This window comes from Quercus lobata, chromosome 3 (genome assembly GCF_001633185.2).
Source record: "Quercus lobata isolate SW786 chromosome 3, ValleyOak3.0 Primary Assembly, whole genome shotgun sequence".
In the NCBI taxonomy this organism is placed as follows: Eukaryota; Viridiplantae; Streptophyta; class Magnoliopsida; order Fagales; family Fagaceae; genus Quercus; species Quercus lobata.
This window is the reverse complement of record NC_044906.1, coordinates 2,489,114-2,514,630: the sequence shown is the minus strand read 5'-3', so window position 1 is coordinate 2,514,630 and position 25,517 is coordinate 2,489,114. Positions and strand designations below refer to the sequence as shown.

Genomic DNA, 25,517 nt, shown 5'->3' with positions numbered 1-25,517 from the left:
TAATGTTTAAATACCGAAAATTATTGTTTAAAATTTCTTACCAAACAGGGCTAAGCTTTCTACATTTGCCAGTGTCTTTATTGTACTTGTTGCCAAAAAAAAAAAAAAAAAAAAAAAAAAAAACTTGATAATGATATGGACACGTTGGAGTAGAATAGTGAATAGTCAAGTTTATAATGCGAATTGGAAGCAAACTGTTGAGAGAACTATACCCGGTTCAAAAACCAAGAACACCAACTTCATCAATTAAACTCAACTCTTACACGCCCATACATAGCTTCAAACAAACTCAAAGCCAGACCCAATTAGAAGGCACAAATTGACCAAATCAACTAAATCAGCCAACCCATATGATAAAAGTGGATATCCAACAAATCAAAACTAAACAACCAAAGCCTAATGAAATCTTAAGTCCAACCTGAAATTAAGACTAAAAATACATCAGCCCATCTCGCTCTGAAATTAACTCATCTACTCAAACCACACAACCCCAACCCAAAAATCAAACCAAGTTCTCACATTCTTCACTGTTTTCATCAGCCATCCTTTAGCAACCTGATCCGATAAATTAGGAACCACCATTTGATATTTTGCAAGCAAATTTGGAGTCCTATACTTGATCCACTTGAAAGTTGAAACTCCGTGATAACAAATTTGTGATAACATATATCTGAGTTGTGTCGACATTTTTATAAGATTTTATTAAAATAAAAAAATATATGAAAAAACAAACAAACAAATATTTTTAATATAAAATTCAAAACTAACGAGTAACTGCATCACAAATAATCATTCAAAACTAAAGCATATCCCAATATCACAAATAATCAATCACAATATGTCAAAGAAAAAAAAAACCATAACAACTAATAAGTTTATATACCTAGAGTTATCATTTAATTAAATGGTTCAGACGAGTCAAACGGGTTCTATATGTTGAACACTATCACAACCCGTTTATTAATCGGGTTAGTCATGTCAACCCGAATATAACACGAACTCATTAAGCCTCAATCCATAACTTGCTAATTTCGTGTCATGTCATGTCGGGTTTGTGGGTTGTGTCTAATTTTGCCACCCCTAGATAGTGTTGGACTATTTGTGAGTGGTGGTAATGTTTTATTGGAAGAGAAAATGAGAATTGAATGGGAAGAAGAGGAAAATGGGGGAAAAACTAGGGTGATAAAATTATTTTCTTGTGTATACCATTGCCTAGACTCTATGTGAGTCACCAAGTAACTCCACGGTAGTGTGGTGATTCTCAATGTAAAAACACATATCATCCATCAATAAGAAGTTTAATTTATAGTTCCATTAAGAAGTTTAATTTATAGTTCCATGAATTAAACACCCTTTGTAGGGAGCAAGGCATATACGCCAAGGCAAGGTGCCTAATCACACTACTATAAACTGACAATGGAGGCTATGAGATTCAACCCTTGGATCTCTCTCCGACTAGAAATTTTAAAAGAAAGGTTTTTATAGTTTTCCATCAAAAACACCTTTTGATTTTATAAATGAAGATTTATAGATCAAACGTTAAGGGTTTCAAGATGAAGATCAAGAACCCTAATATGCTAGAAACCCTTGAAAACAAAATCCTAACCTCATTAGGAATGGATCTCTTTAAAGGGTTTCAATCTGTGTATATCTCCGTATAAACCGCAACATATAAAGCACTTCAATTATAACATACAGATTCAATAGAAAACAACACACGTTCATCATTCAAGATAACCAACAAGTATAACTGTGATGTTGTCTTATTATCATTATCTTCTGCTCATAATCTTGATACATATGAATCCATATATATAATAATATATTATAGGATTCCAAAGAATATTAAAGCACGACACATTAAACTTTAATATTACCAATATAAGTTTATGTGTTCATTGATAATACAATTACTATCAAGACACGGCACCATAACCAAGAGACATGATCATTGGCTTCATGGAATAACACGAACCTATATATATATATTATATATATATCTCATTTATAAAACATGGCATATATTATTCAATGTACACAGGGACGGAACTAGGACTCATACCGGGGGGGCAAAGCTTAAAACCAAAAAAAAAAAATTATAAAAATAAAAACTAACATCTATTTCATATTCAACAAAATTCTATACACAAAATAAATATTTCTTAAACATTTCATATTATAAAACACATCAACAAAGTATAACATACAAAATAAGTGTTTCTTATTTTGTGTGCGATTTTTGCTTAGTCCATATAAATTTTTTTAGTTAAAGGGGCATGAATTTTATTTATTTATTTATTTTCTTGTAGGTCAATATCTAAATATTTTAGAAGAGGAGAGACAAATATAGGGCAAATCTTAATTTTTTTATACCAGTTTTTTTTTTTTTTTTTTTTTTATGTCGGGGTGGGGGGGGGGGGGGCAATGGCCCCCCTCTGCCCCAATGTAGATCCGTCCCTGAATGCACACAAGGTTTATTGCATAAAAATTCTAAAACAAAATTATGCATAAAAATTACTGCAAAATTTTGAAACACCAAGAAAATAATTTTCTTTGATTCTAAAACTCAATCACATGTTATACAAGTATGATATTGAGGTTTGCTTTGATACAAATTGTTGGAAAAACTAGATTTGCATCTCATACAAAACCCACGGTGGACGCAACACAATGATCTACTTCATCCATGTGCGATGACATGGAATATCTAGAATTTTAGAAACAAAGAATAGAAAGGCGTATCTTGATGCAATGAAATTCAAAACAAAAGAAGATCGAACTTGGAAAAACCTTCAATCTTCACTCCAATTCCACATATGCCCAAGATGTGTGGTTTCTCAATCAGTTATGTACGCACTTATTCAAGAGAGAATATGTTTTGAGAAAACTGTATTTTTCTCTTTTAATCGTAAGTACGTTTATAACTGTCAAAAGTAATTACTTTATTTAATAACTCTTATTAAATAAACAACTGATTATCTAATTAGGCTAGCCTTTTGGGCCAACCCAATTGGACTTTAGTGTGTGGCTTGGGATGAGACTAAAGGGACAAATAAAGCTTTAGCTCCAATGGGCTTCAGGTTTATCTGTCAACTCTTGACAAGCCCAAAATTACCATTAATTATATTTAATATCACTATATAAATATAATTACACTCTAGACTTCATTAATAAAATTAAATCCCAAGACTTTATTATCTGAAAATTAACCCCTTCATGAAAATATTCGTAGTAATATAAAGTCATAATATATAACTGCCACTTTGAAAATTAGTACCTCTTAAACCTTGAGTACCTAGTTTGATCCTTTAAGTTATTCATATATTTTTACGAAATCAAATTTCATAAAATATAAACTTTAGTAACTTTTTACTAAAGTGGTTAGGTTTAACACTCTGAATAACCAAACTCATTAAAGTTATCTTAAGAGAATATTTTATATCTCTACAAAGAGACTATGAATTTTATCTTGAGAATATGTGTTCCTTTTGCACTACGTGTAGCTGCTCAACATACTGAGGTTTTAACCGTTGAATTAGATCTCACTCTTGATATATCAAAGTAACCTACATTTCATGATTGAGTTCACTATCCTCTCAGGATTGAGAGTTTTTGTAAATTAAAGTTATGAGATTTATTATTCAATTGACAGTTGTTAATAGAATAATTAATCTCACAGCGATCTAGTTCAATATGTCTTATATACTTAAAACACATCAACTAGAAGTGTCCACTTCCATAATCAAGACAAACCATCTTAGTTGACACGTTATAGTCATCACAAAAGAAATGCCCAATTTCATTACCACCTATGAACTAAGGTTTTGAGTTTACAAAAAACTTGTGATTTATACCTTCTGTGACTAAATCACATACTATGCATCTCAAGAACTATTTGATAATATCCAAATATTCATGTTACCATTATTTTAGATAATAAAACAATTTCATTATTTATAACATAATGTCATACACAATATTAGGGGTAGGCAAAACTTCACTGGAGCCGACCCGACCGACTAGCACCGACGACACCGTCCCGACTATAGCACCGACTAAATGAGCCGAGGCCGGCATTCGGACTTCGCCCTTCATTCTGATGCCGGTGCGGTGAAATCATTGGATTGAGACATTCGAAACCGAGACTGTGCCGAACTGAACCGATATAGGATTTGTAGTTCTCTTTTATGAAGTTAATAAAACGATGTCATATGTACTATGTATGGGTGTTTTAATAAAAGCAAAACGGTGTGTTTTATGCTTGGTTTTCAGATTCTCACAGTGTATAAGTTCATATTTGTCTCAAAGTATCTTTTAACTCTCTCTCTCACTCTCAGTCTTGAGTCTCGCCTGACGCAGAACGACGGTAAGCTTCTTCAAGCTTTCAGTTTTTTTTTTTGTCTTCCTGTTTTACTATTTTTTCATTTTCATTTGTTTGGGAAAGCTGAAAGCATGAATAAGTATTTTTAGTTGGTTTGAATGTTTGATTAAGTTTAGCAGCTAAGCCTCACTAAGTCACTGTACGCCTACACACTTCCATTTTGCAAAGCATTTTTAGTTGGTTTGAATCTCTCAAAGCAAAGCTTGTTTGAGTGTGTGAGTGTGACTGCTAGTGCCGTCTGTGTCTTTCTATTTTGTGGGGGGTCCAACGTCTCCAAGTAGCTGCTTAGTGCTTACAGAGTTACAGTTACAAGTTTACAAATTACATATATAAATATAATATTATATTAAGGTTGGATATCGATGCTTACAAAGTTACATATATAAATATAATATTAAGGTTGGCTGTTTGTTTTTGTAGCTGCGCTTACCTTTACGTATATAATATTATATATATAATATTAAGTATTAACTAGTAACTATTAAGGTTGGCTGTAGCTTGTTTTTTTTTTTTTTTTTTTTTTTTTTTTTTTTAATTTTTCAAACTGACCAAACCGACAGCAAAAAACCGTACCGCTATAGGTCAAAAAACCGACCTTAGGCAGTGTGCATCGGTTCCAATTATAAAAAAACCGATCCCTATCGGTTCGGTAATAAATTTGGAAAAAAACCGCCCCGGCCGAACCGTGCACACCCCTACACAATATCATACACAGCATTGTACAATAGGATTTTAGGGAAATAATCCTAACATGTCTTTCCATACAAGAGACCTAGTTTCTTCACTAAATGCACTGGTTTATGCTCTCTTTGCAGTTTGTAGATAAACAAAGTGGGGCAAGTTGATCAAGATCCATTTTCAAGAGTGGACCCACCACAAATTTGCATCGAAAACAATTATTAAAGAGTAGAGAAAACAAAACTAAACAATAGAACAAAGAGTGAAGAAGGAACAAAGAAAGGGGTTTTAGGTAGGAGGAGTTGAATCGGATTGAGTCAGTATCAACTTGAAGCGATTCCTTTGGTCTTGAGTTGAGTGTTGATAACTGGTGAGACTTGTCTATTTAGCCTTTTGGTTCTTGGTCAGATTGAAAGGTCTTCTCTAACGACTGAATCTCGCATTCTGGTTAGGGCTAGAGGAAATGACTTTAGAAAGAGAGTGAGTTAGGTCTAAATTGAGAAGCAGGAGAGGAATGTATGTTTTTACTAGTAATATCGTGTTTGTGTGAGAGATTTAGGACTAGATGGTATTGGGTTTGATTTGGGACTTAAATTTTCTTATCAAAAAATTGAAAAAAATTCCCTTTGAGTGTTTGTTTGGAAAGAAAGTTTTGAAGGTCCGGGAATTTTTTGGGGGGAAAAAAATTCAATATGTTCATGTTGAAAATTTATGCAATAGATTTAAATTTTTTTTTTTTTTTTTGGTTTTGGTTTTTTTTTTTTTTATAAGTTGCATGGGATACTTAATAACACATGTCATGATTTAATTGGCTTAATAAGTATAGGTAATAACTAACATGACACTTAACAGACACATCAGTCAAAAACTAATGGAGGGCTAGCTAAAAAAATTGTATTAAACTTCCAAGTGTAAATTTCAAATTCTGAAATATTAATGTGTAAAATTTAAATACTTTTAAACTTCAAGGATACTTTTTTTTGTTGTTGTTTTTTTTTTTTTTTTATAGCCCAAACACCCCCTCATGTTCTTTTAAGTGTAATAAAATGTGGAGAGTCAACCCCAATATTCCAATACTTAGTGGTGCATCGCAGGAACAAGCCTAAAGTGCTAAACAACAAAAGAATGGATAAACATGCAAAGTGCATTAAACTAGAACCATTTTACCCATACAACAGGGATGAGATTTTTTTTTTTTTTTTTTTCCTTTTTGAAACCTCAGGGTCAGGGATGAGGATTTAATAGAAGTGGAGAGAGAGAGAGAGAGAGGGGGGGCTCTACTATATTGCCACATTCACCCTCAGACCTTAATATTCTGATGCTCTTAAGTTGCTAAGAGGGTTAAGTGTAGTAAAGGAAATAATGAATGAATTTGCATGTTAGATATGATGGGGGCTTTATAGCATGCTTGAGACGTCTTTTGGAACTGATCTTTTAATAATGAGTGAAACTATGGGTCTCTATGTTGTTGTTTTTTTTTTTTTTTTAATTTTTTTGAAACTTTGGCCTCTATGTTTTTAAAAATATGGTAAACCTCAAATTTCTTTTAGCTTAGGTAAAGGAATGGATTGTTTTAGTCATGGTTAAGAAAAAATATTAACTAAATTTAGCTGCGCATTCCCAGCTAATTGCAGCCCTCGAGGAAGCTGCTTTATTTGGTCGAAAATAAAATGTTACAAAATAGTTGAATTGGGTCTCGAAAAAAATTTGAGCTCCGCCTGCACTAGGTTGGTAGGACCTTTTCAAACTAATTTGAAATACTAAATTTAGCTTGCAAAGGAAATCCAAAGATTATTTTATTTTATTTTTCAGATAGGATTAAAATTTGACAAAAATCAAGTTTTAGTATAAATAGGATTTGAATCTCAATATTTTATTCAATGATAACAAACTTTATCAATTAAGCTTACTAGAACTCACAAAATTTGACTGTTCTTTTCCCCATGTTTTTTACTATAAATATTTGCTTTTCTCTCTTCCATTCTATCTATATTTTGATACAGTGAATTCATTCTTTACTACATATGAAAGTAAGCTATTGTCAAATCATGTAAATTCTTGATGTTTTCTCTTATATGTAGTTGTGTCTATTTTTAGATTCTTCGTTCATATTATTTATTTTAATACAAATTTTTTAAAAGTCCATATTATTTTTACTAAGAATCTTGTGTGAAAGTGCTATTCCGAGATCTTTTGATTCCTTTCCTGCAACAACTTGCGTTATTTTACAAGTAGTCTAAAGTTATGAGATTTGACTAAATCCATTAAAACAGAAAGTTATTAAATAGAAAGTGCATGCAATGAGTGCTTTACCCGAAGGGCTTTCTTATTATTAAAGTAGGGCCCTTTGAATAAACATGCTAGTGTGAGATTCTGGCAAACCCAATCTACACATATATAATATGTCCACGAGGTTCCCCAAAGACTTCACATATAAATTATGAATTTCTATGTGAACAGTTACCTTCTAAAATTTTTCTATATAAGGGGTGCCTACACATAAGCTAGTTTAGCTAGAAATATTGAATCTTGGTGTTTCACATCATTTTTTGATAGAGTGGCCTTTAGTAAAGTCTTTGCTTTGGGCTTTAGTACTTTTTGTTCAAATTCATGAGCACAGAGGTTGTATTGAGGAGGAGAGGATAGGTGTTAGAATTAAGGCATTTATGAAATCCAATAGTAATTACACGAACCACCTTCTTTTGTCATGGGTTAATGGGAACTGTAAGGGCTTGGATTTGGTGCCTGGGCCCAATACTTATGTGGTTCTGGCCCAAATAGCTCTGGACAATGAATTTATAGAGAGTAGGTTACAGAAACTAGGCCCTGACGAAGTGTGTGCTAGTTTACTTTGGGCCTTACAAAAATCAAAAATAAGAAAATCCCCTTCATGTCCATTAAATATACTGTCCGAGGAGACATATGGGGTGTATCTTTGTATCTGTTCAAAGGCTATGGTCTTTCTCCTCTTCTCCTGCTCTAAGTTCCTTCCCTTTTTCGTCCCCTTCTTCATGGGGACTCCCTTCTCTTATATAACCCCCTTGAAGTCATCAAAACCCTACACTTGTTAGTCATTTGGACCTTCACTTGAGTGCCCGTCCCATCGGACATCTCCCCCATCTTTCTGTGAGTTGTAGTAGCTAAGGTAATACTGTTCGCAAGTCCTCTCCACATTAATGCAGCTAGAAAAGTAGCTACCATACATTTAATGTGGTAGCTGTAGTCTCTCCCGCGACATCCTATACTCTCTTCCTTCTCACAGGCTTGTGGGACTCATTCCTGTTACTAACACTCGTAGGAGTGATTCTTTATTGCCAGTAGGATGTATGTTTGAGCCATACTTGATACGTCCGAGGAGACGCTTCTCCTCGGACCTTCTTTTAAACGAGTTTGGGCCATAAGAATTAGGCTGAGATTCCGTTTGGGGGCCTACACCTTCTCCTCGGACGTGGTCGAATTCTATATGGGGCTCAAGGCCCACTGTCTGATTTGAGGACTTTACCCCTACAGGAACAAAGAGTGAATGTTGTGATTGGGAGGGGGTTAGGTGTAGCACCACCACAGATCATGTGATTAAGCTCTCCCTCTATAGCAAAGAGAACAATTGTAATATTTGAATGCGTGTATCAATTATTTGAGTAATATCAATTGTAAATTTGTGATGAGATTTTATTAAAATGACAATCTCCTTAATAGAACACGAAATTTAAATAACTCATTTGAAACTTAAAAATATTTAGTTGTAGAAATAAAAAAGGAAAACATAATACACTATAAAAAAAAAAAGTTCGAAGAGTAAAAATCACTTGAAAAAAGAATAATAGCTCTTCTAAAAAAAATATAATGTCAATTAAACACACATATTTTTTCCCAAAAAAAAAAAAAAAAAACTCAAAATAATAGAATGATATATTTGTAGAGATAGAAAAAAGGAAAACATAACACACTATAAAAAAAGGTTTGAAAAATATAGATCACTTGAAAAAAGAATAATAGCTCTTCTAAAAAAAATATAATATCAATTAAACACACCTAATTTTTTCCACAAAAAAAAAAAAAAAAAAAACTCAAATAATAGAATGATATATTTGCAGAGATAGAAAGATGGAAAATACTTTTAGAAATAGTTCAATTTTCAAGGAGAATAAATTATTTTCAATAAATTTTAGAAAATTAATTATATATTATACCACACTAGCATGTAACTCCATGCAAACGCATGGATGCGTTTAAAATTAAACGAAATTTTTATTATAAAAATATAAATAATTAGTCAAATTAAATTTTTTTTTTTAAACCATGTAACACATGCATTCATGCATATATATAAATACATTTAAAATTAAACACAATTTTTATCATAAAATATGGATAGTTAGTCAATTTATTTTTTTAAAAGCAAATGTAATTAGTCACTGTGGGGCCGGGAAACTTATGATCCGGCTCGCGCTCTATTAGGGCTCAGGGCCCATGCCGAGGAGGGTGTGCGCCGAGGACGAATGATGAAAGGCCGAGGTGTCAAGGGAAACAGCTGAGGACGACCCTATCCTCGGCACTCCAGGACTTCAAGGAGAAAAGCAACTTCTCAACGAAGGTTGCCCCCATAAAGCCCCCTGAAGGAGATACGAGTGGAATGGGACCCACGTGGGGGTACGGTGCAAAACTGATTCAGGGTAAATACGTCTCCTCCACATTAAATGCACCCGCCAGCGTCCTGACCATGTTAATGAGAAAAGACTCCTGGACAGGGTGACTTCGATCATCGCAACTAACAGAAAGTAAGGAGGGACAGCTGATGGGACGGGTACAGAAGCAGACACCTGTCTGACTAACAAGTGGAGGGCTAAGATCAACCAAGAAGGGCTATATAATGTAAATGTTAGTGCGCCAAGAGAGAGGCGGGGAAAAATGGCCAAAAAAACTAGAGCCTCCCAGCCCGCCTCCAGGAGAAAGACTCCTAGGGCGAACACGATTTAACTAGGTATGAACACCACGAAAAACCCACTGTCTGGTGACTAAGGCCTAGCCTTTCAAACCCACGCTCTACAAATGATATTGTTTGGGCCTATTTACGTGCGAACCCAGTATTGCGTTGGGTCGCTACAAATCGTGTCCTTACAGTCACATATTAAAATTCTTATATAAATTTAATACTACTTATGACCATTTTTTTTTTCTAATTTTTAATAAGATAGAACGTGTGGTGATTTTTATTTTATTTATTTTTTGAGAAACATGTGGTGATTTTTATTGAGTATATGTGATTGTTTTTTTTATAGTTTATTAATTTTAGATTTTTAGTATTTTGCACTCATTAACTATCTTGACACAAAGATTAAAATAGCTTAAGTAGACACATGACACAAGCTTAAGTGAATAATTATGGTGTAGTTCCCACATAAATTTAGATATATGGTGCAAAATTGGATTATAATTTCAAATTCTAATTCAATTTTCTCTAAACTTTACCTATTAATATATATATATATATATAGATGATTTATAAATTTGAATATTTTTTAGTTATATGATTATGTTATTATGGTTTATTATATTGGACTCATCGTTTTCTACACTAAATTAACTAATTTGGCACAAAAATTTAAAATTTTAGATAAGATGGGACATGTAGTACAAAATTAAACTCTGATTGAAATTCAGTTTTTACACTAAATTAACTCATTTGGCACAAAATTCTAAAATTTAGATTGGATGACATACATGGCGCAAAATTAGACTCTAATTAAATTCTAATTTGAAACTTAAGTAGATTTTCTCTTTGCTTTACCTAATATTATATATATAGATTACAAAGTAATTATATAATTCCACTTATAGCATGGGTCTGCAACTAGTTGCTATAAAATAAGACTCCAAGCTTTCACTAATCATATATATTTTAAATTTTATATATGCAACTGTAAGGACTCGATTTGTAACAACCCAAAAAGGATATTGGGTTCGCACGTAAACAGGCCCAAACAATATAATTTGTAAAGCATGGGTGTTAAGAACTAGATTAACTTTCGTAGAATGAAAAGAGTTACCCTCATGTATATTGAAGGCTCAAAGCTGGCACAACAATCGGTTCTTTTTTCTCTTGTAATAGATACAGTTCTTTTGCTTTTTCCGTTTTTCTTCTTCAGTCTTTGCTTTTTTATTTTTTATTTTTTTTTTTAATGTTTCGATCCCCCCTTCTTGCATGTTCTTCTTTCAGTTTATATACCACCCTTTGTGTTCCATCCTTACCACACACGTGTAGGTTGGGTTCAGGGGATTTCTTTCTGTCCCATCTAGCGCCTCCTGGAACTTCCTATGGGCAGCTGTAAGGCTGCCTCATTACTGTTCAGGTATCACCTCCACATTAATGCGGCCAGAGAGTTGGTTGAGAGGCAATTAACGCGGAGGCAGCTGTAGTTATAGATATTTGTTTGCCTTTTCTTTGTTACCCTTGGTCTGTTATCCCATCTTCAGTGGTGACATAATTCCGAGGTCCGATTATAACAAGACTGCGTCCTGATCGTCCTCGGACGCATACTGCCGAGGAGTATGGTGTCCTCGGACGAATACGGAACGCTACTTTCGTGATATTGACTATCCCCCCTCGATAGTTACCCTTACGACCTGACTTGGGCCTCCTCGGACGGATATGCATCCTCGGATGGGCCACAGGCCCAACGATCCTGACCTTAATGCGCCTGTTGATTGACTAGCCCCCACAGCAACAAAATTTAACTGATATCAAAATACCATATAAAACAAAGGAAATATATAAGGTTATTCCATATTTACATGTATGAAAACTACTCTATCACATAAATAAATAAATAAATAAATAAAAAAGAACTACTCTATCATAGTAAAAGAACTGAGCCTCTGCTGCCTCATCACCTGCTTTATCAAGAGTCAAGACCCTCCATAAGCTCTGTAAAGTTTTATGAGTTTCATATGCTCTTCTCTGTTGTCTTTCATTTTCTCCTTGATGAATGAATGAAAGTCTTCTTTAAAAGTTTATCAAAAAAAAAAAAAAAAAAGATGAAGAAATTTCCTTAAAAAAAAAAAAGGTAAAAGAAAAGTAAATGATCTAATATAATCAGGAGGAAATAACACACAATTATCCTTGTCAGAGTCATCACGACAAATGTTTGCAAGTTCCAAATATTAGATGATCCTGTTGGAAGAACAAGCAATAATGGGCCCGAGCCGATAAGGATTGAGAAGAATTACTGAAGACCATTTTCATTTTCAATAGGGACTTACTCATAAAATTTCAACTTTTTTTAAAGCTTGATTAGAATCGCCTACCATTACCCGTTGCATAAGCTTATTGGAAATTTGAGCTTAACCCATAATAGCAAATGTATAAGTTTGTAGAAAACAAATCCTTTTTATTTTATTTTTGCTTTTGAGAAACTTGAGAAGAATTTCTATTAAAAAGAAGAAATTAGAAACAAATTACATTTGGCCTGAAACAAAATCATTAAATATCTAAATCAAATAACTATTAGAAGCATTAGATGTATATGGTTAGATGATTAAATTTACCGTATCTTAGCTTTTTTAAGCTTAAACTTTTGAGACAATCAGTAGTTTAATATGCTGTCAGCGTAAAAGTCATGAGCATTACGTGGCAGAACCAAAATTTTAGTTTAGGGGAGGCAACTTAGGCAAGATTGAAAAAAAAAATACTAAAAATGTAATTAATCTAAACATATTAATCGATAATAATAATTGTGGGGCCAAAAAATTCATGATCCCGACCCACTTTCCATTAGGGCCCAAGGCCCAAACCGAGGAGAGGTGTTGCCGAGGATGTGCAACGAAAGTCCAAATGGCTTAGAGATATAGCCGAGGACGATCCTATCCTTGGAATCGCGAAACCTGGAAGGGAAGAATGGCATGCCATTAAAGGCAGCCCTCAAAGAGCTCCCATAAGAAAGGACAAGTACAGTAGGACTCGCACGGGGTACAGTGTAGGAACGGTTCAAGAAAAAGCTGTCATCTCCACATTAAATGCGCCAACAAATGTCCTGGCCACATTAATGGGAAAAGACCCCTGAACAGTGCGGTTTCGGTTATTACAACTAACAGAAAATGGGGGAAGGTGGTTGATGGGATAAGTACTCGAGTAGTTACTTGCCTGATCAACAAATGGAAGGTCGGGATCGACTGAGAGAGGCTATATAATGTAAGAATTCATCCATAAGAGAGGGGGGGGGGGGAATAAGAAAAAGAAAAAGACATGATGTATCGTCTCCAGGACTATTGTAACCTAGCGTGAAAAAGAATAATAGGTACATTAAGCTCCTTAGACAAGGTCCAAGGATCGGAGCCACTCAGGCCGAGCCGAGGATAAAGTCTTCTTAAATAAGTTCAGTTCACCCCTATGCGATCATCACGAACACCATGGTTAACGACTGTCCGTTCACCAAAGTCTAGCCTCTTAGCCCACTTTCTACAAATTTATTGTTTGAGCTTTTAATGTTAGAACCCAGTACCAATTTGGGGATCGTTACAAATTGAGTCCTTACAATAACAAAACAAATAGACAATTACAACTACAAATATATATATATATATATATATTTATTATTAAAACAAAGAAACAAAAATAATCAATCATAGTTACTAACAATCAAAGTGAGGAATTAATTAAATACATAGAATTTAGACATAATTTGATTGCTTAAAATAAATTGAGAAAATAAATCAATCTATACAAAATTTAACTCTGGGACCTACTAATTGAATTGTCATACAATAATGAGTACACAATTTTTTCACAATTGTCAAAATAATGGATTGTGAGTTGTGAAGAAAATAAAGTAGTGGGTCCATGAATGTAAGATGTTCACTGCTCATGATTAACTATTTTCGAAATTGTGAAATTTATTGGAAAAAAAAGTTGTGTTTATAGCATTATAATTATAATGAGAAAAGAAAAAAAAATTAGAATAGGGAAGAAAAGTAATAAAAAAAATACTTGAAATAAATGCTACTTAAGAACATTAAAATAGGCTATAGTGTGGTTGTGTCATGTGTGAGGGAATTGTGAAGTTTTTTTTTTTTTTTTTTTTGGGATGCTAGGACCGTGTCATAATAGTGGGAGTGGTTTTTCTATTTTTTCCAATGAAATGGGCAAATTACCTAAATATACATTACATAGCAGGTATCAAGGCACTTTTTAGAGAAGTTAAGAGGGGCAATTGCCTTGCGTCCCCCCGGCTCTGTCCTTCCCACGCATTGAGTCACACCTATTAAATGAGAAAGTATATGATGTTTCAGGAACTCCACATCAGCATCTAGTTGGTGTTTCTAAGCCCAGTAATAAAATGACATCTGTCTAAAAATAACATGTAAGCGTATAATACTTTTACACCCAAAAAGACGAATATACCCCTGAAAATTTTGGAACCCCGCCTAAACACCCTTTTCCCTTCAGCAAAATCAAAAGTCTCTCTCTCTATCTCTACTCTCTCTCACCGCACCACCATCTGCTCACTGCTCTCTCTTTCTTTCTTTTCCAACTCCAAAGCTCCACAACCACTACATAGCATCGCCGCCGGAGCTAGGCTACCAAACTTCACCAATTCCAACGAGACCGAGCTTTGTCTCTTCGGAAAACCCTAAAATCGTATCTCCTTCTCGTTGCTTCCAACCCTCGACGACGGAGGCTTTTTCCCCTCTTCCAACACCTAAAGTCGCAAGAAGGTTTTCTTGTCTCTCCTTTTCTGTTTATTTTCTGTATTTTGCACATATTATTTGTATTTTTTTTCTTCTTCTCGAAATTACAAGGGTCAATCTTTTTATGATGATTGATTTGGCTTCATAATCTCACCTTACAAGGGGTCTACTTTTTATAACCAAGACTCACATGAAAGATTGACCCTTGTAAGGTATGTTGTGGTGTGAGATTTGGGTGTTTTTGTTTAGGAAAGAGATGGGTCTAATGGGGTTTGGTGTTATGGTGTAAGATACGGGTGTTTTTGTTTAGTGAAGAGGCAAGTCTGATGTGGTTTGGTATTTTGGTTTAGTTTATATCCCTATTTTATTATCAATGTTTATAAACTTACTTGAGATTGAGCTGCCTAGACTAATATTGATAGTTCCTTGCAGATAATGTGTATATATTGCTAGCAGTGTACTTTGTAACTTGCACATAGTCTATATTGCCTCATCAATAAATAAAGAGGAATTTGGTATATTTCATTAGATACATTTGGATTATTTCAACATCAGTCATGTTTATCATTGGCTTTATATACTCTGTTTCTTTTAGTTTGCATTATAGCACTACGTGGCACTAGTTTCTGTTATGGAACCTTGTTGATTTTATTTTGTATGTTGCTTATTTCAGTTACTAAATCATATTGTGTGAGCTGCCTCCTGAACACCCTATCTCTAACATTAGACCTCCACGAGATTCACTCAATCTACTCTTCAGGTCTGTTGCACTTCTTTGTTTTACATTTATACAAATGTAATTGTATCTGTTGTCCTCATGTCAAATACATAATATCTGTTGATCAGTGTATGAATTGAAATTTGTATAATGAACACAAGAAGGGACAGGAAAAAGGTTTGAAATTTTTTTATTTGCTACCATGACCATGTGCCTTTGGCATGATTATTCTTAAAGAGGGAAGTCAGCCTTTGTTGGTCCAAATGGTAAGACTCATTACACTTTGTATACTAACACAGAAAGGTGTTGATCTATTGTACTTTTTATGGTTATCTATCATACCTGAGCTCCTTTTGTATATACCCTAGTTTTTTTTTTTTGGGTAAGTTGTAGACCCTTGTAGTTGTTTTGGTGTTGTAATTTTTATAGATGCTATAGTTGTATTGATGTTTTACTGTTGCTAGGTGTGTTCTGAACTATTTTGAACGACTTGATTTCTTGTTTTTGTTCGGCTGCTGCACCCTATTGCTTTTATCAATTTAATAATTTGCAGGAACTCATGCATGACTACTTGATTTAGCATTCTGATTCTTACTTTGTGCACATGCTTTGGTGATGATTTGATTGAAGCAATAGTCTGTCAATAATTTTTATGTTTCTGTGTAACTTTGTACCACAATCATTAGAATGGATTAATGGAATGTTGGGAAATAATCAAATTAGATGTGCTCTTGCTAATTATGCATTTTGATAGGATCCTTTTTGTATATGCTATATCCCCTTTTTAAGGGGTGGTCTCTAGTTGCTTGTGAGCAGCATTGGAATGCATTAACAAATGAAGGGTAGCTTTCTTTTGTGGTTATTCTTAAAACTTCTTTTTTATTTTATTTTATTTTTTATTTTTATATATATATATATATATATATATGAAGTCTTGAACTTTAATTTGGTTACTTTGTTTGAAATAAAAAATCTGTCAACTAGTAACTAGATTCAATATTGTCTATTGTTTGTGGGTGTCTGTTTTCCATTAAATTTTAATTTAATTTGCTTTAGTATTAAGAGTAAAGTGACCAACTAACCAACCTTGAATTGGTTTTGCAGATTGTCTAAGATTTTGCTTGTTTATAATGGCTGTCATAGAAAATAAATTTCAGTAGCATATAGTGGTGCTGGAGCAGCCACACATAAGCAATGGCCTAAGGACTATACTTAAAGACGTGCTAGACCTAGCAAATGAGATTGACCAAGTTTCATTTGGGTTAGGAGAGATGTAAATCAAGTGGCTTATGAGCTTGCTAAGTGGGGCTTTGTTTACAATTGGAATGGTTTTGTAAATTGTGGTCTTACTTGATTGTATGACATATTTGATCATGAAGGATGCTCTAGGTTGTACAATTTCAATTTCGTTCTTTATAATAAAGCTTGGTTTATTGTAAATTTTTTTTTTTATATATATATAATGGGTGATTTGGTCACACGCCCAAGTTGTAATTCATTTTTTTCTTGGCTTGACGATAATGGGGCAATTATTCTTACTTGTGAACTCAACTATTGTAAGACTTGAGTAAAAGTGGAGCAGCTTGTAGTATTGTACAATTCTCCCTTGAAAAAAAAAAATCCCCTTCATCGCTTGTAAGAAAACTAAAAACAAAAAAAAAAAAGGTCTAGCACTTGCCATTCACTATATCATCAAAATAACAAAAAAGAAATATTCTAGCACGAAAATATTGTCATTCACTATATCATCCCCTTAATTGGAACTCTTCATGAGTGCTATCATTCATCCCAATATAGCACTAAACAATATCACACCTGTAACAATCTAGCATTACAATTCCACCACCATGCACATATTGAAACTAATATAAAAGAATAAAATGTACTATTACATTAAAAAATTTCATCATTTGCATATAATTAGTCTTTAACTAGAAACTACTCAAACATACACAAAATCTATCATGTTTGAGTAACTTCATTAGTTACAAAATTTTTCCAAAATAACAGCAATAATTAGTGTTTGGCTATGCAATCACTTGTCCAAATTTTCAGCTATTCTATCTAAAAAATTGGCAAGTCAAAAATACTATCTAAGATGTTCCTCCACTGTGCAATAATGTCGAAAATGCTGTCCCAAAATGCTGTCCTTTAGCTGTGCAGAATAACGTCCAAAATACTATCCAAAAGAGCTTTTTGTCCAGAATTTTATGCAAGGCCCTAAAAAAAAGAGAGAACAATATTAGGGGAAAAAAATGAGAACCCAACATTATTTGCACCACCAAGTTCTTTTGATAAAAAGTAAGACTTTGTTGCTTTTATATTTGAGCTAACCATTGTGCTAATTATATTCCCATGAGCAGGTAGCACATTCCTTCCCAGTCTCAAGTTACATCTTTCTTCCAGAGTTGCAAATTCATGATTGCGTCATTAAAGTGTGAAACACTTCAAATATCTTTTTTTACATCAAACCGGATCCTAGCACAACAACCCATTCTTACATCTAAATTATGATACTTTATAACCTAGTTTGAACACAAATTCTCGTTGCATAATAACACCATTATTCTCTCATTTAACCACTTTTCAAATGCTAAATCCCCTTTTTAAAGCATACAATTTATACGGGTTATATACTTCTTCAAAACTCACTTGCATTCCAACTTTAAATTCATCACATTCACCCAAAGTTACATTTTCAAAATTTATCATTGTCCCCAATTGCAACAAAAGCATTTTTTGAAAAGTCCATGACTAGTCGAACCTAATTATGAAAAAAAAAAATTGAATGAACATAATGAAAAGATGACTCAAATATATATAAAACAACATAACATTAACTACCATAAAGTCATAAAAAAGAATTGCTGCCAGCCACCCGCTAATCCTCAGCCATAAACAAACATACACTCAAGTGAGCTTTACACCGATTATCAAAATATCATAATTTTTCATAATAACTCAACCAAAGAATTAAACTAGGAAAATGACAGAAAGATAGATTGAATACCTTAGAGGAGACTCTTAGGAAGAAACTATTTATCAAAATTGATTCCTTCAGCAAAAACAACGGAACAAAAGCATCACATGATTCACATCCATCCCTACACCATGAAAAAAAAAATTATTACAAGTAATGAAACAAATTGTGAAAATTCCAACTATGAAAAGCAAATAATGCAGGTCACTGCACTAGTTGGGTGAGCTTATTACTCAAGTCAGATTAGGTATCTTTTCTGGAAAGTAGTGATTGAATTTATTGGTCTAACAGTTTGCATGCAGGATGCACACCAAAATCTTGTTTATAACAATTTCTAATATAAGAATTATGAATTCTTGTAGGACATATTTGTATTGTTAGTGAAATGTGAGTGTATATGTGGATAGATGGATAGTGAAATGTACATGTAAAATTGGTATGGATAGACACTGATCACAAATGGTTTTTATTAATCCAGAAACAACTTAAACTTAGCTAATCCGGAATTGCTCAGACTTTGGCTATTCTGATTCCTCTGTTTATAAATCCCATATAAATGCATCATCTAATCAATATTTTCACTGAAGCATTTTATCAAACAGTAGAAGTTTCCTTTCTAGATATGAATGTATATGTCAATTTAAAAAAAAAAAAAAAAAAAAAAAGACACATGTAACCATAAAATTTCAGAAAATAAATTCAAAAAGAGAGAGAACAAAACATTCCTGCAACGTCTGGTGTTAGAAGCAAAGAAAACTTCTGACAACAACAAAACAAGACACATGTAAACATAAAATTTCAGAAAATAAATTCAAAAAGAGAGAGAACAAAACATTCCTGCAACGTCTGGTGTTAGAAGCAGAGAAAACTTCTGGTGTTGGTGGTTGGAAACAACGAGAAAGAGACAGCTTTGGGCGTTTTCCGACGAGACAAACGTCGGTCTCGTCGGAACTGGTGATGATCGACAGTGTATCTCTATATCCGACGGCGATGCTAGGCAGCGGCTGTCAAGGTTTGGAGTTGAGAGAGAGAAGATAGAGCCATGGAGGTGCTGGTGTGCTGTGGTGGTGTAGAGAGAAACGGAAGGAGAAAGATGAAAATTTTGATTTTGCAAAAAGGGGAAAAGCAAGAGAGGGTGAGTGTGTTAAATTTTTTCCGGCGGTGATGATAAGCAGTGGCTGTGGAACTTCGGAATTGAGAGAAAGAAAGAGAGAGAGAGAAAGAGAGCAGAGAGGAGAAAGAGAGTTTTGATTTTGCTGAAGGGGAAAAGGGTGTTTAGGCGGGGGTTTGAAATTTTTCAAGGGCATTTTTGTATTTTCAGGTGTATAAGGTAGGGTGTGATGACATGTTATTTTTAGACAGGTGTTACTTTCTTATTGGACTTAGAAACACCAACTAGATGCTGAAGTGGAGTTCCTGAAACATCATATACTTTCTCTTATTAAATGGGAATTGAAGCCTATATATAAGGAGAATTGTTAAAAGTATTTAATTAAATAATTAAATTTACCATATTTGAATAATTTAAACTTTTGGGTCAATATGTAATTTAACCATAACCATATCAAAAATATCGTTTGCTTTGCGGGCCAAAGCATGGGTTGTGGTATTACCGTATCTCCGGACATGAGTGAACATTCATCGCTGGAAAGAAGCAGCAAAATTTGTATTTTGAATAAGATTACCAAAAGGAGCTCCATTATTCTTGAGAACTGTCACCGGCCAGGCGGCCAGGTTGATTCAGGCTTAATTTATTCCCCTTGAAACAAAGCAGCCAAGGGAGTAAAGCAAATAAACATTGATCTCCATCTGAGTATAACAAATACTACTTATTCACTGGGAAAGATAGTGAATGACCGTGGACTAGTGCATTTATTTTAAGAGCTCATATCATGGGCTAACCCTACAAATTTTTTTTCCTGAATAACTTCATTTATTGCCAACCGAAAAAACAACTGAATAACCCTCCAACTGAATTAGATAATAAATGGATAGGCATCCGCCATTTTTTTTTTTTTTGATACGATACTATAATACGATATTAGATCTAGAGAAGGAAAAATAAAATGGAGATTCGTTGTATCGAAAATATACCATCAATTGAAACCAAACCATCAATTTTATTAAAACAAAGAAACAAAAATAACAAAATAAATAGACAATTGCAACTACAAATATATATTTCATATTATTAAAACAAAGAAACAAAAATAATCAATCATAGTTACTAACAATCAAAGTGAGAAATTAATTTAAATACATAAAATTTAGACAATTTGATTGCTTAAAATAAATTGAGAAAATAAATCAATCTACAAAAGTTAACTATGGAACCTACTAATTGAGTTATCGCACAATAATGCGTACACAAAATAGAATAGTGGACTGTAAATTGTGAATGAAATAATGGATTGCAAATTGTGAACGAAATAGAGTAGTGTGTCCATGAATGTAAGTTGTTCACCACTCACAATTAACTATATTTGCAATTGTGAAATTTATTAGGAAAAAAGTTGTGTTTGTAGCATTATAACTATAATTATAACGAGAAAAGAAAATAAAAATTAGAATAGGTAAGAAAAGTAATAAAAAATACTTGAAATAAATGCTATTTAAGAACAGTAAAATAGGAGATAGTGTGGCTTTGTGAGGGAATTGTGAAGGGTTTTTTTTATTTTCTTTTGTGTCAAGGCTATTTCATAATAGCAGGAGTGCTTTTTCTATTTTTTCCACGGACAGGGGCAAACAACTGAATAACCCTCCAACTGAATTAGATAATAAATGGATAGGCATCCGGCATTTTTTTTTTTTTCAATTGATTTCTAAATTTTTATTTGATCTGATACTATAATACGATATTAGAATTAGAAAAGGAAAAATAAAATAGAGATTCGTTGTATCGAAAACATACCATCAATTGAAACCAAACCATCAATTTTAACTCAGATTTTAGAAATGCTGACAACCTTTAGCTTTGATTGAAGATCATCTATTTTTGTCTTCACCTCCTAGATATCTTTAACCAAATTCAACTCGTCAACATTCTTTACGGTTGAGGCTTTGAGAGAAGTGAACTATACCCGGTTCATTATCCAAGAACACTGGCCCCTTCATCAATTAAACCCAACTCTCACAAGCCCATGCACCCTCAAAAAACTCGAAGTTAGGCCCAATTCGAAGGCACATCCCCAGTCAGCCTACACACGCAATCACATCAGTTTAGGCCCAAACTTAAATCAGCCAACCCATGTCAAAAATATCAAAACAAAGAAACCTAAGCCCAACGCAAACTGATAGTCTGACCTGAAATTAGACTTATATCAAGCCAGAACCCACTTTGAAATTAAACTCATCATCTACTCAAACCACACAAGCCTAACCCGAAATCAAACCAAGTTCTCGCATCACATCCTTCACTGTTTTCATCAACATCCTTAGCAACCTGATCAGATAATATAGGAACCACCCTATGATGTTTTACAAGAAAATTTGGTTTTCTAGGCTTAATCGACTTGAAAGTTGAAACTCCATAAAAACAAACTAGTGATAGGATATACCAGCACAGTTCTTGGCTGTTGACCTAAGATGTTGAGATGAAGCGGCCAAGGCAAACCCAAGCGTGCACTTGGAAGCATTGAGGAGCAGAGGAGTTCGATTCTGTAGTTATACGACATGTCTCCCGCTCTTAAACTGCAAGTCGTGTAAATTAAGATATGTGTGTGTTTGTAATTGATCACGTGAAGTAATTAAGTAGCACGTGCTACTGATTCAGTTTGTTAGATTTGTTAATAGCCGTTAAGACCATCAGCATTGAAGAATGCTACTCTATCCTATTTTATCATCCCAAAAAGCTACTTTATCAATTATACCATATCATTTTACAATACACCCTACATCCAAAAACTCTATTATTTTACTTTTTCATTAAAATATTATTTTTTAATCTTTCTTTATTATTTCTTTCACATCATCACTTTTTTTCAACTAAGGGGTGGAATAAAATATATATATATATATACATATATATATATATATATATATTTTTAGCATAGTGCTACAGTACAATTCTAAGTTTAGAATTGTACTTTTTGCAATAGTGAGGTATAGCATTTTTTGATGCAAATGTTTTTTAGCTATGAAATGCCAAAAAGACCTTAGATATGGCATTAGCGTTGTTCAATGCTAATGCTCTAAGAGTGAATGAGTTAGTTCTACTTTCGGATTTAGATAGCAGTTGTATATAAACTCAATTGTAATCAATCAGATTCAGTCTCTCAAATCCTAAATCCCAGTTGACTCTAAAAAAAAAAAAAAAAAAAATCCTAAATCCCAGTTTCTTTCTCAAACTCTAATACAAGACATTTGACAAAATCAAATGAAAAAAAATAAAAGTCAACTTTTTATATTTAACACTAATAATAGGGTCTTGGGGGGTTTGAAGGTGAAGAATGGGGTGGGCTAGCCACCAAGTTCTTAGTTACTGCTGCCCCCACTAGTTTGTCAATATCCTCTATATTTCTCCTTCATTATTTGTATTTAAATTTCGATTTTAGAAATTCTACTTCATTTTTATTTAGGACTATATGTTTTGTGTGGGGAACAATGTGTATTTATTTATTTTCTTCTTTTTTCGGGGTCGAATTATGTTTATCTTAGTATCTAATGGAAATAATGCTAAACTTAAATTCTCTGGTTCACTCCTCTTCTCTGTACTGCTTACTCTAATAAATTTTGAATTGTGAGCTTAGCCACCAGATAATAAAGGGGCCTAACTACAAGAATAGAGAAGATTTATGCTTTCTTAATTTGCTTTTGAGTTTATTTTTGTTGTTGCATTATGGTATTACCTATGTGTAACACATTAGTGAATGTAGTTACCCTTTACTGATGTAAGAGATAATAAACAAAAGTAACTTCTAAGTTTTATTTTTTATTTTATTACCTCACTGCTAGTAGGAATATAGTTGAGAAGGTTTTTAAAAGTTATGTTTTATCCATTTTATGTTTGTGCCTTTGTGGATTCACAGGTACAATTAGTATCTCCTTCTTTGACCATGTACTTTTTCTTTTCTTTTTTTGGTATTCTTTATCAAAATGATGAAACTTGTGGTCTAGGGTTGTGAAGAAATTAATCTATATGATCTGTTTGGCATGGCTTGATCACCATCTCTCACTATGCAAATAAATGAATGTTGAGTCCTAATTTAAGCCCATTCTTTTGAGATGCAGAGCTCATTCTTGAGCAAACCCAAGCTAGTCTAACTTACGTTTTGGAAATATGGGGTAATCACAACTATGAATAATATTTGGAACTTGATTTTGTCACTTTAAGCTTGAGCTGGGCTTTGGCTGTTTTTAGTGCTTGGTGACCTGAGATTGAGTGACATGAATGTATGAATTCTGCGCAAATTTAAAGTAAGCCTGTGCTTAACCTTAATCTCACAAACTGAATATGTTGCAAGATACTTGAGTAGCCTTGGATTGTTTGTCTTTTTAATGTGATTTAAAAAATAAACAATAAAAAGGCTACATTGATGTGGGAAAGTGTTTTTTGTTAATTTTTTTAGTTACATTGGAATGCATAAAATTTGACTGTAATTCACTATAAGAATTGTGATGATACAAATAATTGTCAGTGACATATAAAATTTATGAAAAAATAGTCAGTGGTACATATATAAAGTATAGCAAGGTGTAGCTTTATTGACTCCAATCTGAGTGATTCTACTATTAGGAACACACGTCTTTGTAAAATATTCATTTTCATTCTTTTTCATTGACCATCACATAGAAATCATGTGAGCAATGGTTTTCATTGTACCATTGTTGTGTTGACCTATTTCTATCACCAATATTTAGGTTTCTTGAACAACCAGAGTTATCATTTAAAATTTAAATAATAAGACAAGTTTCATTTAATATATGTTTTATTCATAGGTTATGTATTAAAGGCTTCTCTATTTAGTTGACTTGGTTTCTTTATGATGCAGGTTGCATGGCAGCCTTGGAAGCAGAACATTACTTGCAAGAGATTGAATCACGGGAGGGTAAAAGTGATTGACTACCTAGGATGTGCCTGGGGTTTAACATTTAATCAAGGACAAAAAAATTGTCTTCAAAACAATGACATTTTAGCATGTCACTATTGGATATGCATTAATAGATTTCTACATTATGCCACATCAACTGTAATTTTTTATGATTGATTGGCTTGGATAACCTGTAAATCATAAGGCTTAGCTTTTTCTCTTTAGGTGGCTTTTAATTATGATGGTTGTAGCATTTTCTCTTGGATCTTGGCTACTCTGCTGGTTTCTTGAAATATATTCTTGCTTTAGCAAGGAGGGCATTCCAATACGAACTAAGGAATTAAAACTTTTTAACCAGGTTTGTAAAGTACCTGAACTTCAACCGATCCTATTGGTTAATTACTCATCTTTTTGTGAGAGAGCATGCTAATTTGAATTATGGCATATAAACGGATTTGTGTTTTGGGTGAAAAAAATATTTTTTGGCAACAATTTTGCCAAAACAAATATAAAACAAAAACCAAAAAATAAAATTTTTTTTAATACCAAATAGGCCCTACAAAATACTACTATTCCATATTAGAATTTATGAAAAAATGGTTAGTGGTACCTATATAAAGTACAACAAGCTGTAGCTTTATTGACTCCAATCTGAGTGATTCTACTATTGGGAACACATGTCTTTGTAAAATATTCATTTTAGGACCAAGATGGGGGGAGAGAAAGGTTTCTGCTTGTTTTTGTTTCATTCTTGTTCATTGACCATCATATAGAAATCATGTGAGCAGTGGTTTTCATTGTACCATTGTTGTGTTGACCTATTTCTGTCACCAATATTTGGGTTTCTTGAACAACAACAGTTATCATTTAAAATTTAAATAATAAGACAAGTTTCATTTAATACATGTTTTATTCATAGTGTATGTATTAAAGGCTTCTCAATTTAGTTGACTTAGTTTCTTTATGATGCAGGTTGCATGGCAATTGTACTACTCTCTCCAGAGTATCTTAATCCACTTTTATCAGAAAAAGGCTTTTGATGTGCAA

The 25,517-nt window shown here is 33.3% G+C and overlaps 1 pseudogene; it reads left to right on the top strand.

The window, feature by feature from the left end:
* Positions 1-24,502, top strand: part of LOC115979785 — a 29,088-nt pseudogene extending 4,586 nt beyond the window's left edge.
* The last annotated feature ends 1,015 nt before the right edge of the window (positions 24,503-25,517 follow it).